General features: G+C 45.8%; 1 long non-coding RNA gene across 2 annotated transcripts; it reads left to right on the top strand.

The window, feature by feature from the left end:
- Positions 1–1,053: 1,053 nt before the first annotated feature.
- Positions 1,054–14,284, top strand: LOC146007648 (uncharacterized). 2 transcript variants are annotated; one of them, XR_014444373.1, is made up of 3 exons: positions 1,054–1,393; positions 2,977–4,599; positions 14,215–14,284. It is a non-coding gene; the product is annotated as an uncharacterized LOC146007648 (long non-coding RNA). The 2 variants fall into 2 exon arrangements; XR_014444372.1 differs by lacking the exon at positions 14,215–14,284 and adding an exon at positions 11,391–11,581 and having other exon boundaries at positions 1,055–1,393.
- The last annotated feature ends 1,982 nt before the right edge of the window (positions 14,285–16,266 follow it).

Below are 16,266 nucleotides of genomic sequence, written 5' to 3'. Positions count from 1 at the left end.
CCATTGATGTTATATTTTATATACATTTTTAGAAGATGCCTGATTCAGTTTATATTGCACATGATAAGCTGCTCACAGCAGCTTATCATGTGGGATCCTCAAGCAATGCAAATGCAGGAGGAGGTGCATTCCACCCCCTGCCTCCATTTGTGATCGCTGGCTGCTCTACACCGCAAGCACCTCTGCAATCAGCAGAGGTGTTCGTTGTTCTGCGATGTGATCACATGTGCAGAAACCAAACATTGCGCATAATATGGGTTGGATCGTACTTACCCAATCAGGAAGAGATTTGATGTTCCGGTCTCTCGGTCTCCAGTACTTGATGGGCGTTGGAGAACATACCGTAGTTGTTAGTTGAGGGGCGATGTTCTGCCACCTTGTGTAATTCGGGCTGACGGAGAAGCCAGGTGTTCTTCTGGAAGCTGGAAGTTGTTCTGTGGCTACTGATGGAGGTATCGGCTGCTCCTGTGTGAGATGATGTTATACCTCCTGCACCTGGGGAAGTGATGTTACCTTCACTGTGGTGGCTGCAGGGAGAAGCTGGGAGTGAATGGGTCCTGCAGATGTTCTAACTTCTCCCAATCGATTCCCGTGAAGAATGGATGTTCTCTGATGTTGCCGTTCTCACCCAGACGCATCTCAGGGTCACCACACAGGAGCTGGAAAGAGGAACGTGAGGGCAACTAAGTTTCTGTTCAGCTGCAGTCTGATTCCTTACAGCACATATTTGGGAGACATATTTCTCAAATGATTTTTAGCCTCAAAGAAAATAATCATTATTTTCCCCTAATCAGAGGATGTGTGTCTATGTAGTTTAGTATTCTTTCCCCCAACCTCTAGCAGGTTACTGCTTATCATGGTACCATTGGGGGTCATTCACTGGACTTGATTTGCTTACATTTGAATAGAAACAGGGAAAATGCCGGTGCTGTATAACGTGACCAGTAGTGTATGTCAGTGGTACAGTGACTCCTGCAGCAGGCATTGCTCTGGCTTGGAGTTTCCTTCACTTATTTGTGTGTGTCAGGGAGGTGGAGCCAGTAATGTAATCTGACGTATGTAACTACGTATAGCTTCCCCATGTACAGCTACATGACCGCTCGTAGAACAACTACATGGCTGATACTAGAGAATGGGGGTTCTGTATAAATAACAGACGCTGACACATTGTTCATGGCCTCTTTGTTACCTAGTGCTGAATGCTAAGGTGGGTCTGACACTCACCTCTTCAATGATGTTTCTTGTATTCGGGCACAGATGACAGCCCGCCAAAGCCGAGATGTGGCACTCCTCGGGGGATTTTCCTGTTGTCATCTCGAATAGCACCACACCGAAGGAGTACCAATCCACTCCCGCATCATACGGCTCTCGCTTGATGATCTGTCAATAAAAGGTAAGAAGTTCACTCAATAACACTTTATAAACAGGAGAGCAGATCTGGGCACAATACGCCTGCCATCAGATGTTACACTGACAAAGACACATCTGGCACCCTGGTTGGGACACATGATATATTTCATACATACAGGCAGAGGCAATGATTTATATTTTTCTTTTATGCAGTGTGTTCCATTAGCCTTACTTACATCACAAGATAATTGGTTTATTACAATAATACTATGAGACCCAGTTATTATTTACTCAATACAAAATATTCCACTTTTATTCATCGTAGTGTAAGTTAACCCCTTCAGTAGTAGTTTTTTTGGGGAGCGCTTCCCAACACACACACACCCCCCCCCCCCCCACTGCATTACCCAAAGCCGAGCAGTGCCGCTGGGCATTCCATCAGCCACACAGCCGGGGGAAGGAGGCAAGGTTGGGCAGCTGCTGAAGCCGAGCGCAGCACTGATCTCAGCGTGAACTGGAGCATAACCTGTAAAATTCTCGGGAGTGCCAATAAAGGAGTCAAAGGTATAAACCAAACCTGGAAAATCCCCATAGATACAAAAGTTCACTATGAACAACCTCTGCAAAATGATAAAAGGGATTTCCCTGGCTCTGCATTACCCAGCCAGCCACTCCTAAACCACCAGTGTAGGAAAACACCTGTGATTGGCTGTCAGTGAAGGCAGATCATGATTAGATGCCATTTAGAACATAAAGCCGCTACTGTTTGTAGCATGCACCTTTATACTGTACAGCCGACCTCTAATTTATTATAGCCTCACCTCTGGGGCAATGTAGCCACGTGTTCCAGCGTAGCCAGAGGTTTTGGGTGTGTTCTCCAACGCCAGCCCGAAGTCGGCGATTTTAATATGGCCGTCATGAAGCAGGATGTTCTCTGGTTTGATGTCTCTGTAATAGGAACAATTTCTTCATTAAGTACTTGTTTGCATGGACAGTATATGAAATACATAATACAGTAAGTGACTAAGGCTGCAGATGTGTCCTCAGACACATATTAGGGCAAAGTCTCCTGGCGCATCTTAGTTGTGTTATGTTGTGACTAAGAGGCATTTGCTGGCAGATGCTGGATGCTGGCAGAGTTGCACGGGACCTGGGGTCTCACTGGCACTTACTCAGCATGGCGGATTGAGGCTGGCTATATGAGGATACATCTGGAAATGTAGAAAAGTGCATCTCCTAATTGATAAATGCCTGTTCCACATGGCCAGACCAGGGTGCAGTGTGTGCTATGAACAAGGTCCTAAAGCTGAGGAGGCACCAGGCTGCCCCTTATGCTCACCGAGCATGGATGACTGGAACGCCATATGTCTTCCCCAGAAATATGGAGTTTGTGTCTGTGCAGAATATAGCAAATATTATGGCATCAGTGCCAGTTCTTCTGCACATGGGTCTTCTGTGCAGGCAGTAAAATATCTTAACATACCTCTTATTTCTCAGTACACATATTAGCACTGAATGCATCGCAGAGTAATGTTATGTTTATAAGGGTGTAACTACTATGATTTATTTCCCACAATAAGAACAAGTACTAATGCAGCCCTTGTATTTTATGTTTATTTAAACAAGGAAAGAAAGTTACCGATGGATGAAGCCCATCCTGTGGAAGTGCTGGAGACCGGACACGATCTCGGCAGCGAAGACTCTGTTAAAGAAGAAATGTATCAATATTGTAACATCCCAAATCAGCCGTAGTGTATGGGCAGGATAGAGAGATACAGTGTAGGATGGGGAATAGTGTAAAGGTGCCCATACACTAGTCCGAATTTGGCTACTTTTCACCTGATTCTGACGGATCGGGCTGAGAAATTGTGTAAAAGTGGCCAAATCGGGTGTGTTTGACATCTGATCCGATACGCGGTCCACTGTGCATCAGATCAAAGGTCGTACCTGCTGCATGTCCGACCTCCACCTCGGACCCACTGCGGGGAGCGGGGTCGCATGTGATACATCACATGGCAAAGGATCGTATGCGATACATCACATGCGATCCTACCCCCTGGGAAGGTTCCGGCCGAAGGGACTGGATGGCCATACTCTGCTGCAAGAAGAAGCGCATGGCCACCTTAAGAGCTATAGAAACGGCAAAAGAAAATACAGGTAGGATAAAGTCATAGTAGGAAAAGGCAAAGGGGTAGTTGTATGAGCAGTGATAAGGGAGGAGCAATGAGCCAGAGGAAAATTGGTCTATGGCAACCAATCAGCTACTCTGTATAATTTCATACTATGCAAATTACAGGCGTTAAGGTGCGTACACACGGTACGATTTATGTTCCGTATGATATTGTATACTATTTCCCAGGAAAGTCCCAGTGGTCAGAAGCATAAGATTTGTGCTTATAATAACGTACAGTGTGCATAAGATATCACATACGATATGACGTCACAGCTATACTACACTATACATCTTATGCTTTCTAGCCAGAATTGAGTTGCATGTTCACCCGAGCAGCTCCCTGCCAGACGACCGGTGGGAGCGTGCATCGTACGTCAGATAGTGCGTACACACGGGAAGATATAGTGTACTATCTAGCATGCTATTCACAACTAGCTAGCTAGATTGTGCACTATATCTTACCGTGTGTACGCACCTTTACTTCAGTGCTGATTGGTTGCCATGGGCCACTTCTCTTCTGGCTCACTTCCTTATCACTGCTTCATACCTATACCCCAAAGTGATAGGAGTCCAACAAGGAATAACATATATTGTACAGTGAATGTAAGTATGTGTGTTTGCTCATTTCCTAGACTGTAAGCTCCTATAGGATTTTGTCTTGCACACAATCACACAGTTATACACCAGATTATGCATAGATCTTACGTTGCAGCTGTAGACTCAAGACGCCCTCTTGATTGCAGCAGGTCGAATAAGTCTCCTCCGTTGGCGTAGTCCATGACGAATGCCAAGATGTTCTCGGTCTGGAAGGTCAGGAGGCCATGTACTAAGAAGGGGCTCCCAGATGTTGATTGTAGGGCCCTGGTCTCAATCCTTGTCTTCTCTTTTTCTCTCTCTGACAGTCCCTCGTTGTTCACGACCTTTATGGCGACATCCGTCTTGGTGGAGATCTCACGCGCCAGCAGGACCACTCCATAGCCGCCCTCTCCTAACTCACGGCTGATCTTGTACCTGTCCATGAAGAGAGGTTCCTCCTTGTCTGGTGGTGAGACGCTGCTTGGTCCTTGTGGAGTAAAGTAAGAGACATTATGAAATTATTGTTTAACAGCTAAAGACACAGTAATATGATGATAACTGAAGTGGGAATACTGGGACCACAACATAAAACACACTGTAGGGTTTTACAAAGCTGAATATACTTATAGCTAATCGGAAATGCCAGACATCATTGTACAGTGACCTCAAACTCCTAACTACACTTTTAATGTACACAGTGGGGCAGATGTATGATGGAGGCCATAACATTTTTTAAATAATGGGTCTCGCTTCTTCTGCATAGCGTGGAGAAGCGGGCACCATTATGGGCAAATGTATTAATCCCCCCCCAGCCGATAAGGAGAGCTGTTGTGCCCAGCTCCCCAGGCAGACCTGCACATGCGTATGTCTGGTCCGGCCTCTCTACCCTTCCCCTGTCTGGTCTGGCCTCTCTGCCCTTCCCGTCTGGTCCGGCCTCTCTGCCCTTCCCCTGTCTGGTCCGGCCTCTCTGCCCTTCCCCTGTCTGGTTCAGTCTCTCTGCTCTATCCCTGTGTGGTTTGGACTCTCGGGCTCTGTCTGATCCAGGCTCTCTGCCCTTCCCTTGTTAACAGCAGTGCCTTAGCCCTTCCCTCTGCTTGTGTAGGCTTTCTGTCCTTCTACACCTACCACCAATGTTTTCTATGTGCCCTCAGACTTCAGACACAGTATTGCCCTGCACCTTGATCACTTTTGAGTTTAATAATTTAGTTGCGTAACTGAATAGTGCCTATTTGATATTGTAGGAATGGAGCATGTGCATTTATGTGTTTTGAGGAACTGGTAGTGATGCATTCTCATGCAAATTTAAGCCGGTAAATTATTGCTAGTGATCAAAAGGATTGCCTGGGGTTCTAGTGACCAAGCCAATTCCTCTGAGCTAATCCTGTAGTTACTGGCCATACCGTTCTGGCACTAATCACATCGCCTGTAGTACATTTGTAATGGCATTAAGCTACAATAGATGCCAACCATTACATTCGCCTGATGGGCCCTTCATGTCCAAGTTTGACACGGGATATTATGCGTTTTGTTGTCCTATAAACAGCCTGAAAGGGTTTGCATCTGTATTCCTATATGTGAAATTCATGTTAACATACATTACTTTAGATTAAATATCTAATATTGTACCAAGTCCATAATTAAATGAAGGGAAAAAACCGCCATGACACCATGGGGGGAGGGGGGGGGGGTTTACTAAGATGTGTATTCTACTTCACATGTGATGTGCAACCAATCAGATCATGTCTTTTAGAGGATGCTAAATAAAGAAGAAGTAGATTCTGATTGGTTGCCCATAGCAACATCACATGTGAAGTAGCATACACATCTTAGTAAATTTCCCCCCATGAGTCATTACACCGGGTGACACCAGCCCTACATTCTCCAGTTATCACCATGGCTGTCTTCCCCATGGGAGTTGGGCTGTCACGTATAAATGCAGGCACTGCCATCCTGGGTATTACCACCTTTAGTGCCAGTAAACCTAGAGCTATTCTGTAAACCCCCTGATGTTTGGGTGTGGGGTTAATAAAGTAATAATAATAGTAATGTTAGGATTAGGCTAGGTAAAGGTAGAAGAACATTCATACTGTGTTTTCATTGTGTAAATGACACTGCGAATGCCGGCATATGCCTGTCACCAAACTGAGCTATACTGTAGGTTACAGCACCTTTTTAGTTGTGCACCTTTCTCCATAAATATTACAGTAGTTTTACTAATCCATTTTTTTTAGACTGTCTTTATCTGAATAACTGTAGTAACCAATGAAGTGAATATAAATTACATATAAAACATTATTTATATATTTTTTTATATAAACAATATTCAACTTTGCCAGTGTGAAAATGAACTACAGTGCAAGGACATCCAACTACATTTCCGCTTACCTGGTCTTGGCTCATCTTCATCCGGGTCTTTAGCCTCGCTTGCTGCTCTCTTTCTCTCTTCCAGCGATTCCTCCTCTCTGGATTTTCTTAATGAAGTGTTCTTCACTGTCTTCTGGTCTTTTTCCTGCATCTTGCTGCTGGACTCCTCAGGTGCTTCCTTTTCAGGCTTTCTTGATGTCTCCTTCCTGCACTTCTTCTTTCCGGCCATCTCCTCTGTGTTCTGGTCTGTCTTCTGTATCTTGCCGCTGGGTTCCTCCTCAGGTGCTTCCTTTTCAGGCCTTCTTGAGGTCTCCTTCCTTCTCCTCTTCTTCCCGACCATCTCCTCCATCTTCTGATCCGGCTCCTGCATCTTCCGACGGGTACACCTGATCCAATATGTCAACTTACCTCTGCTGATCCGGCTCCTGCGTCTTCCGACGGGAACACCTGATCCAATGAGTTGACTTACCTCTCCTGATCTGGCTCCTGCGTCTTCTGACGGGTACACCTGATCCAATAAGTCGATTTACCTCTCCTGATCTGGCTCCTGCGTCTTCCGACGGGTACACCTGATCCAATTGGTCAATTTACCTTTCCTGATCTGGCTCCTGCGTCTTCCGACGGGTACACCTGATCCAATTGGTCAATTTACCTCTCCTGATCTGGCTCCTGCGTCTTCCGACGGGTACACCTGATCCAATTGGTCAATTTACCTTTCCTGATCTGGCTCCTGCGTCTTCAGACGGGTACACCTGATCCAATGAGTTGACTTACCTCTCCTGATCTGGCTCCTGCGTCTTCTGACGGGTACACCTGATCCAATAAGTCGATTTACCTCTCCTGATCTGGCTCCTGCGTCTTCCGACGGGAACACCTGATCCAATGAGTTGACTTACCTCTCCTGATCTGGCTCCTGCGTCTTCTGACGGGTACACCTGATCCAATAAGTCGATTTACCTCTCCTGATCTGGCTCCTGCGTCTTCCGACGGGTACACCTGATCCAATTGGTCAATTTACCTTTCCTGATCTGGCTCCTGCATCTTCCGACGGGTACACCTGATCCAATTGGTCAATTTACCTTTCCTGATCTGGCTCCTGCGTCTTCCGACGGGTACACCTGATCGAATTGGTCAATTTACCTCTCCTGATCTGGCTCCTGCGTCTTCCGACGGGTACACCTGATCCAATTGGTCAATTTACCTTTCCTGATCTGGCTCCTGCGTCTTCAGACGGGTACACCTGATCCAATGAGTTGACTTACCTCTCCTGATCTGGCTCCTGCGTCTTCTGACGGGTACACCTGATCCAATAAGTCGATTTACCTCTCCTGATCTGGCTCCTGCGTCTTCCGACGGGTACACCTGATCCAATTGGTCAATTTACCTTTCCTGATCTGGCTCCTGCGTCTTCCGACGGGTACACCTGATCCAATTGGTCAATTTACCTTTCCTGATCTGGCTCCTGCGTCTTCCAACGGGTACACCTGATCCAATTGGTCAATTTACCTCTCCTGATCTGGCTCCTGCGTCTTCCGACGGGTACACCTGATCCAATTGGTCAATTTACCTTTCCTGATCTGGCTCCTGCGTCTTCCGACGGGTACACCTGATCCAATTGGTCAATTTACCTCTCCTGATCTGGCTCCTGCGTCTTCCGACGGGTACACCTGATCCAATTGGTCAATTTACCTTTCCTGATCTGGCTCCTTCGTCTTCAGACGGGTACACCTGATCCAATGAGTTGACTTACCTCTCCTGATCTGGCTCCTGCGTCTTCTGACGGGTACACCTGATCCAATAAGTCGATTTACCTCTCCTGATCTGGCTCCTGCGTCTTCCGACGGGTACACCTGATCCAATTGGTCAATTTACCTTTCCTGATCTGGCTCCTGCGTCTTCCGACGGGTACACCTGATCCAATTGGTCAATTTACCTTTCCTGATCTGGCTCCTGCGTCTTCCGACGGGTACACCTGATCCAATTGGTCAATTTACCTCTCCTGATCTGGCTCCTGCGTCTTCCGACGGGTACACCTGATCCAATTGGTCAATTTACCTTTCCTGATCTGGCTCCTGCGTCTTCCGACGGGTACACCTGATCCAATTGGTCAATTTACCTCTCCTGATCTGGCTCCTGCGTCTTCCGACGGGTACACCTGATCCAATAAGTCGATTTACCTCTCCTGATCTGGCTCCTGCGTCTTCAGACGGGTACACCTGATCCACTAAGTCGATTTACCTCTCCTGATCTGGCTCCTGCGTCTTCCGACGGGTACACCTGATCCAATAAGTTGATTTACCTCTCCTGATCTGGCTCCTGCGTCTTCCGACGGGTACACCTGATCCAATTGGTCAATTTACCTTTCCTGATCTGGCTCCTGCGTCTTCCGACGGGTACACCTGATCCAATAAGTCGATTTACCTCTCCTGATCTGGCTCCTGCGTCTTCCGACGGGTACACCTGATCCAATAAGTCGATTTACCTCTCCTGATTCGGCTCCTGCGTCTTCCGACGGGTACACCTGATCCAATAAGTTTACTTACCTCTCCTGATTCGGCTCCTGCGTCTTACGACGGGTTCACCTGATCCAGTAATTGGCTTTCTGTCTCCTGAAATCGCTTTTTCTCCCCTTCTCAATCCTCTGCTTGGGCTCCTGCTTCCTCCTCTGATGCTGTCTGCTGCAGAGATGCCAGTTGGAAAATAACTGCCACTCTCAGCTATGAAAGTGTATAGCTTGGGTCATGTGACCAGCTTGCTGCTCTCCCATATACACTCTATAGTATCCATGCTAATGGGCCTAATTTTATTTTTAGGATTTCTAAGTTGCTATAACTTACCCTGTTAATGTTATTTGTGCCTAATTTCAGTGAGATCCTATGTACATGTTCCTAATTTATAATCTAACTGCAGGAAAGGAACATTAAATGTACATAAATGTATGGCTGTAACTATTTCACCACAATAATACAATAGAATACAGCCCTCCGGGGTAGTGACAATCAGGTGCCTATGTTTTTTCACTTTTAAATACATCTACTAAAATATCTGTTTTATAGGGATGGCCGTTGTTGCCATTGCCATCGATAGTGCTAAACTATGCAATGATGACCATCAATATTTTCACATATCGATGGTCATCCATTGTGTTTGATTGATTGGCCTGTGGGCCAATCAAAACACGGGGGACATGGCTTCGCTGGTGTCAGGGGGCAGAGCTATGCTCTGTGTCCCGGGGCTTTGAAAAAATAAAGCAAACATCGTTTTACTGTTCCATCGATGGAGGGAAAGCATCTGGTTCTCCCCCATCGATGGCTAAAGTATTCGACATTGGCCATGAACCATCGATGATTTCGAATCATCGATCGTGAATGGCCATCCCTACTGTTTTACTTTTGTCTGTATTGACATGTGAGAGGGGAGTTAGGGATGGGAGTGGGGGAATAACAGATCCCCCAGCACGACCCCTTCCATCAGGTACAAGAGGATCTGCTCTTGGGCTTCCCCCTGTTTATGATTGTAGTCACCTGTGTTGAACTAGATAATTGATGAGAAAGCTGTTTCACTGCAGGTAACCACCTGGGAAGTCCGGGAGCAGAGCTTTCTGTACCTGATGGAAGGGTCCTATTGGACGGTCTGGGTACACGTGTATAGTGTTCTTCCTGTAACTGGGAAAGTGCTGCGTAAGCGGATAGCCTTTGGTGACCAGTGAGCCAGTCAGAGGGCTTTGTGTCTGACTGAAGTGATTTGGCATAGATGGATTATTGAGAGATATTTTATATAACACATATAACACATCACCATCTCTACACTTAGGCCCTGATTCTGGTTGACTCGGTAAGCTGTGAAACTCGCAGCGTACCGAGTCCCAGAGGGCCTGCCCCTGCCGAATCACCACCGTATCACCTTGCAACCATGCGAGGGGAAGTGTCACGAATACACATACCCTCTCATGTGCCCGCAGCAGGAGAAATCATTTGATGATCACCGACCATCGATTGACTGATCCAGGCCACGCAAATATAAGTCAGTGGCCGGCCGAAACCAGGACGGACGGCTGACGTCATCTGCCTGCCCGACGTCATGTGACGTCAGCCGTCCAACCCTGGCACACCACCTGCTGCACGCAATCCCATAGGGACGGCCATGAAATGCTGAGCGTTCCCATGGTGGACACCCTACTCTGCTGCCCCACTCCCCTGGCCCACATTGGTCAGTGTGAACTGATCAGTCGCTGAGTTCAGTCGCCCAGGGACCCTGCACATGCGCATAATTCATTATGCGCATGCACGAAAAAAAAACCATTGCTGGACCACGTGGGGGTGCAAATGAACAATATGACCCCCTTACTGTAACATTCATTTCTTATAGAGGAGCATTGCTTCCCATTTCCAGTTCTTGGGACAAGCTAACGTCGCCCAATTTACAGGTCTCCTCACAGAAACACAAGTGAAATCCTAAGAATCATCTGTAGATATTTTATAATGTGTCAGTGAGTAATGAATATGCCTGTGCTCCAGCAAGGACATATGGAAAACATGCACTGCCAGTGTATGCAGAGGACTAGATCTGAGAACACTATAGTACAGTGATTGTGGGCCCCTCTGTCCCTGTTTCCCATTTCCACATATAAAATGCTGAAAGGGTGTTTCTTACAAAAATCCATGAAAAAAAGATGATAAATTGGTTAAAAATGTATTTTATTATTACATTTAAAGCAGTTGGGAAGAGTGAGGTAGAAAGTATTTTTAAGTCCCAGATCTTAGTCACCTTTCTCTGATGGTGGCAATAAGTGAGTTTCTGTTGCCCCAATAATAGGTAATAGACAATCCACCTTATTGCTGCATGTTAGTAACTAGACCCCTAGGTTGTGCACTATAGTCAGTATTGTGTGAATAGTGCAGTAATAACCTTTATCTATGTTACCCAGGTCTACACGAGTACAACGGGTGAGCAGCCGGCCACCTATGTGTACACCGAATATGTGCTGCACCTGGACCTGTTCTAGCATTATATCAGAGGTGAGTTACATAGTTACATAGTAGGTAAGGTTGAAAAAAGACCTGCGTCCATCTAGTTCAACCTGGTATAGATATCCATTGCTGATTTGGTAGGTTCTGGTATTTTACAGACAAATTATATTTCTTATTTGTACCCATGGATGTTTTTCTCCAGTAAATGTTTGTCCAACTTTGCCTTGAACGCATTTAATGAGCCAGCCGTTACCACCTCTCTGGGAAGAGAGTTCCAGAGTTTGACTGTTCTGACTGTAAAGAAATTCTTTCTACTAGCTGAATTAAATCTTTTTTTTTCTAATCTATACTCATGCCCTCGCGTCCTAGATTCCTTTCTAGTAGAAAATAGGGTGTGTGACAGTTCCTTATATTGGCCCTTGATATACTTGTACATGTTGAGCATGTCCCCCCTTAAACGTCTCTTTTCTAATGTAAATAGTCCCAAATTGCTTAATCTCTCCCCGTAGCTTAAATTCTCCATTCCCCTAATAAGCTTTGTTGCTCGCCTTTGGACTTTTTCTAATTCTATGATGTCCTTTTTATAGTGTGGGGCCCAGAACTGTACTCCGTACTCTAGGTGAGGTCTCACCAATGCTTTATATAGTGGCATAATTACCCTTGAGTTCCTAGTTTCCATTCCCCTCTTAATACATGCCAGAATTTTGTTGGCCTTTTTTGTAGCTACATTACAATGGGCACTACATCCTAGATTGCTGTCTATTTGGACTCCTAGATCCTTTTCAAGTATGGAATTACCCAGTTCCTCTCCGCTAAGGTTGTAACTTGCACACTGGTTGTGTCTCCCAAGGTGCATAACCTTACATTTATCTACATTGAACCTCATCTTCCATTTTTTTGCCCACTCATCTAGAATTGCAAGATCATTTTGAAGCATGGTGACATCTTCTGGTGATTTGATGACTTTGCTAAGTTTTGTATCGTCCGCAAAGATGGATACATTGCTGAGTAACCCTATCCCAATATCGTTAATAAAAATGTTAAACAAAATGGGCCCCAAAACCGAACCCTGGGGAACTCCACTTAGTACCGGTATCATATCTGATATGGCACCATTCACAACCACTCTTTGTTCTCTATTACATAGCCAATTCCCTACCCATCTGCAGATATTTTCACCCAATCCTAGGTTCTCCATTTTATTAATCAATCTCTTGTGTGGGACAGTATCAAATGCTTTAGCGAAATCTAGGAAAATCACATCTACAGCATTTCCATTAATGAGGTTTTTTTATCGAGTTGTTAGGTAACATATAGGTTTTCTGTGTCCTTCTTCCCTCCTGTCTCCTTACCCCTCACAGCCATTAACCTGGGGCAGAGGGAGAGTGTGTGAGATCTGTAGAGAGAGATGGCGACCATGAGCACAGACAGATAAAGAGGCCTGATTCAGTCCTGTTCGCTAAGCTGCATATACTTCCAGCCTAGCGAACAGGTAAGCGCCGGCTGTCGGACAGATCAAAAATAAATAGGAGCCGTCTGTGGCGGATATGATACTGAGACCTGCCAATGCAATGGGTAAGGAAGATCAGTCAAAGACAAAATGAAAATCAGTGACAACAATTGTTTCCCCCACAAACAATACATTTTTATTTCGTTGATTTTCTTCTGCAAAAGTGTGTACCAGCCAGGATTATTGAGCCAGCAATTGGGGTGTTGCAGAGTCAGGGGGGGAATTCATGTGTTCCGTCTGCTGCCTGCTTATGCCGACAAGTGTGTCCAGTCTCTCTCTGCCCCAACTCTCTCTCTCTCTCTCTCTGGACGGGATGTACAAAGCATTGGCGGTACATCCCACTGACCATCGCATATGTAGATGATGTAGTTTGGAATGTCCATTCGGTTTCTTGCCTGCTCCCCCTAATAGTTCACTTCATCAGAGCATCAAGTGCTGTCACGCACCGGAGGATGTTTCTCCTCCATGAAAGTGGCATGGGCGTCTCTATGAAATGCTGGGCATTCCCATGGGAACGCAGCCAGGCCGATGCCTACTTGGGGTTCTCTATGCTTAACCATTGTTTCTGCCAGGGCTACACTATTCTTGCACCCATTAATAAGCAGTATGGCCCTTATTCTGGTTGGCTGGCAAAGCAGTGTTATTTTGCTTCTTTGTGAGCTTTGTAGCACCGCCCAAATGCCCACACCCCGCTATTCGCATATTTTCCCAAAATCATTCGATGGTCGATTTCTGAAGCGCTCACTCCCTGGTGACTTTATTTAGTGGCACCCTGCTCCGTGAACATTGTGGGCAGCTGACATTCGTGACGTCTGCTGCCGGCCCCCGGAAGGCAAGTAGCCACCCCCGTTCACTTGCTGATGCCCAGCATTTCCTGGGTGCATCCAATATTTTTGTGAGTACGCCCAGGAAACCCTGCGAAGGCCCCCTGCCCGCCTACTGTATGCCCACCCCGCTACGAGCACCTCGGAGACTATGCAAATCTCCCAGGACGCCCGCAGAGAAGAACGACTGATTAGATGTTTTCTTACAGTAAACAAATGTATTCTACAATTCTACTGTATTATGTTACAACCAATGAACATTCTTATTGTACTCGTAATTAATCACTTTAAATTGAACACATTCAAATATCTGTACCATTTAATAACTCTCTATTCAACCTTTTGCTGTAACACCTAAGTGCTTAAATATCTATATTATTGCGCAATAATATGCAAACAAACTTACAAATCTTAAACTCTAAATAAGCGCTTTTGCCCTTTTTTTAGCCCTGACCCAATGTTCACAGTTCCGTAAAGCTGCAAGCAACTCAGAGTATGCTAAAGTGCAGATGAAGGTAAGTTTGGGCAGCACGGATGGTGTAATGGTTAGCATTACTGCCTCACAGCACTGAGGTCATGGGTTCGATCCCCACCATGGCTCTAACTGTGTGGAGTTTGTATATTCTCCCCGTGTTTGCGTGGGTTTACTCCGGGTACTCCGGTTTCCCCCCACAATCCAAAAATATACTGGTAGGCTAATTGGCTTCCAACAAAAAAATTAACCCTAGAATGTCTGTGTGTGAGTGATGTGGTAGGGAATATAGATTGTAAGCTCCACTGGGGCAGGGACTGATGTGAATGTTCAAATATTCTCTGTAAAGCGCTGTGGAATTTGTATGCGCTATATAAGAAACTGGTAATAAATAAATAAATAATAATAATAATAAGTTTTAGGCTGTTTAACAGAGTTGTCACTTAAGTTTCTATGCTCTGCTCCACACAAGGTGAAATGGTTCTCCCAAATATATCATAGACCATGGATCTTCAATGGCCCCCCAGATGTTGTGAAACTACATGTTCCAACATGCATTGCCACATTTTTTTCCTATAAGAGCATGCCAAAACTGTCAGGGCATGCTGGGACATGTAGTTCCACAACATCTGGAGGGCCACAGGTTGAAGACCTGTGTCATAGACCATTGTAAGTCTCCGGCCTGTGCTGAGCACCCTAGGGCTAGCTAGACAGCATATGGCAAGGGTCCTAAAGCCGCCAGATTCCTGCTATGGTACCATAGACCCTGGCTGCTACAGGCATTTGCAATAGCATGATCAGAGACTATAAGCTGCTAATAAAATGTAGTATTATATGTATGTACTCCTGGTAGTAAATGTAATGGGAGTTGATGGAAACTTTTTCTCTCCCCCAGGTCTCTGGAGCGTGTACCCAGCCGATCCCATCATCGTACCACTTATGGTCTCTCCAGTTGTTTCCCTCCCAGGATTTCACCTTTCACCTGCAGGTGTCACCTCCGGTAAGCTGTTCCGATCTACTCACCAGTGTCCTTAGTGCATTTACAACCAATACGCAGCCATCGGCTTGGGTTACACTGCGCCTGTCTTCCCAGAATCCAGACACCGATTATACTACATTGCCAGTATTAGTGTAAGGTCATTAGGCAATAGATGCGCCTTCTAGCACCTGACATCCCCCTCTATTGTCTGATACTTGTGCAGTGTTCATGCCTCATACGCAGGAGTCTTCTCTAACTGTCCCTCTTTCTGTCTCTCAGGGAGCAGCAGGATGCTATGACACTTCTCTGGATCCTTCACAAGTTACAGACTATTATTTCAGTTTTTACCGACTCTGAGAATGACGCGCTCGTTGAACAGCTGGGAAAAAAAAAAACAAATTTTTCCTTTTTTTTTTCCCGTTGGGCACAGAAAACGTGCCCGTGCCCCTCCCCCTCCATGCCCCCCAGACTGCGGGCAGTCTCGGGGTGACCCAAACCCCTCACTGGATGTGCAACACTGGACCAAACCAAGCAGCACTGGAATCAACTGGGCACAACTGGAAATCAGTAAACCATCACACTGGAGACACAGGGAACTATCCCCACGCAAGAAAAATGTGATTGATTTTCTGTATGTTAAATGTTATGTATGATTCTATTACAAACCTTCCCTTTATCTGTGACCCTCTCAATTCTTGATTGAAGTTACCAGGAAGACCCCATCTCCGATTGTTGTTAACCATCTCCGCAAGCTGTGTAGCTCAGCAGTCTGACCTGTTAGCTGCTGCCACTAAGCCAGAGGCTGCACAAGCCGTTTTACGTTACTGAGATATCTTTGTGCTCTATTGTATTTTATGTGAATCCTTTTTTTTTTTGGTTCTTGTTTGTTTTGTATTTAATTCTCACCACAAAAGTGCACTTAATCTTAACATGGCTTGTGCCTCAAAAAGAAGGGGGGCAGTGATTAGTGCCAGATGGTGAATCTGCGCTCCCTAAACTGGGCACGCGGCGCGCCAGCGCTGTGCAAACAGATGAAGTGGTGACTTTA

Source organism: Crinia signifera, chromosome 6 (assembly GCF_055691185.1).
Source record: "Crinia signifera chromosome 6, ASM5569118v1, whole genome shotgun sequence".
Classification (NCBI taxonomy): Eukaryota; Metazoa; Chordata; class Amphibia; order Anura; family Myobatrachidae; genus Crinia; species Crinia signifera.
The sequence above is the reverse complement of the archived record's forward strand: the minus strand, read 5'-3'. Positions and strand labels throughout refer to the sequence as shown.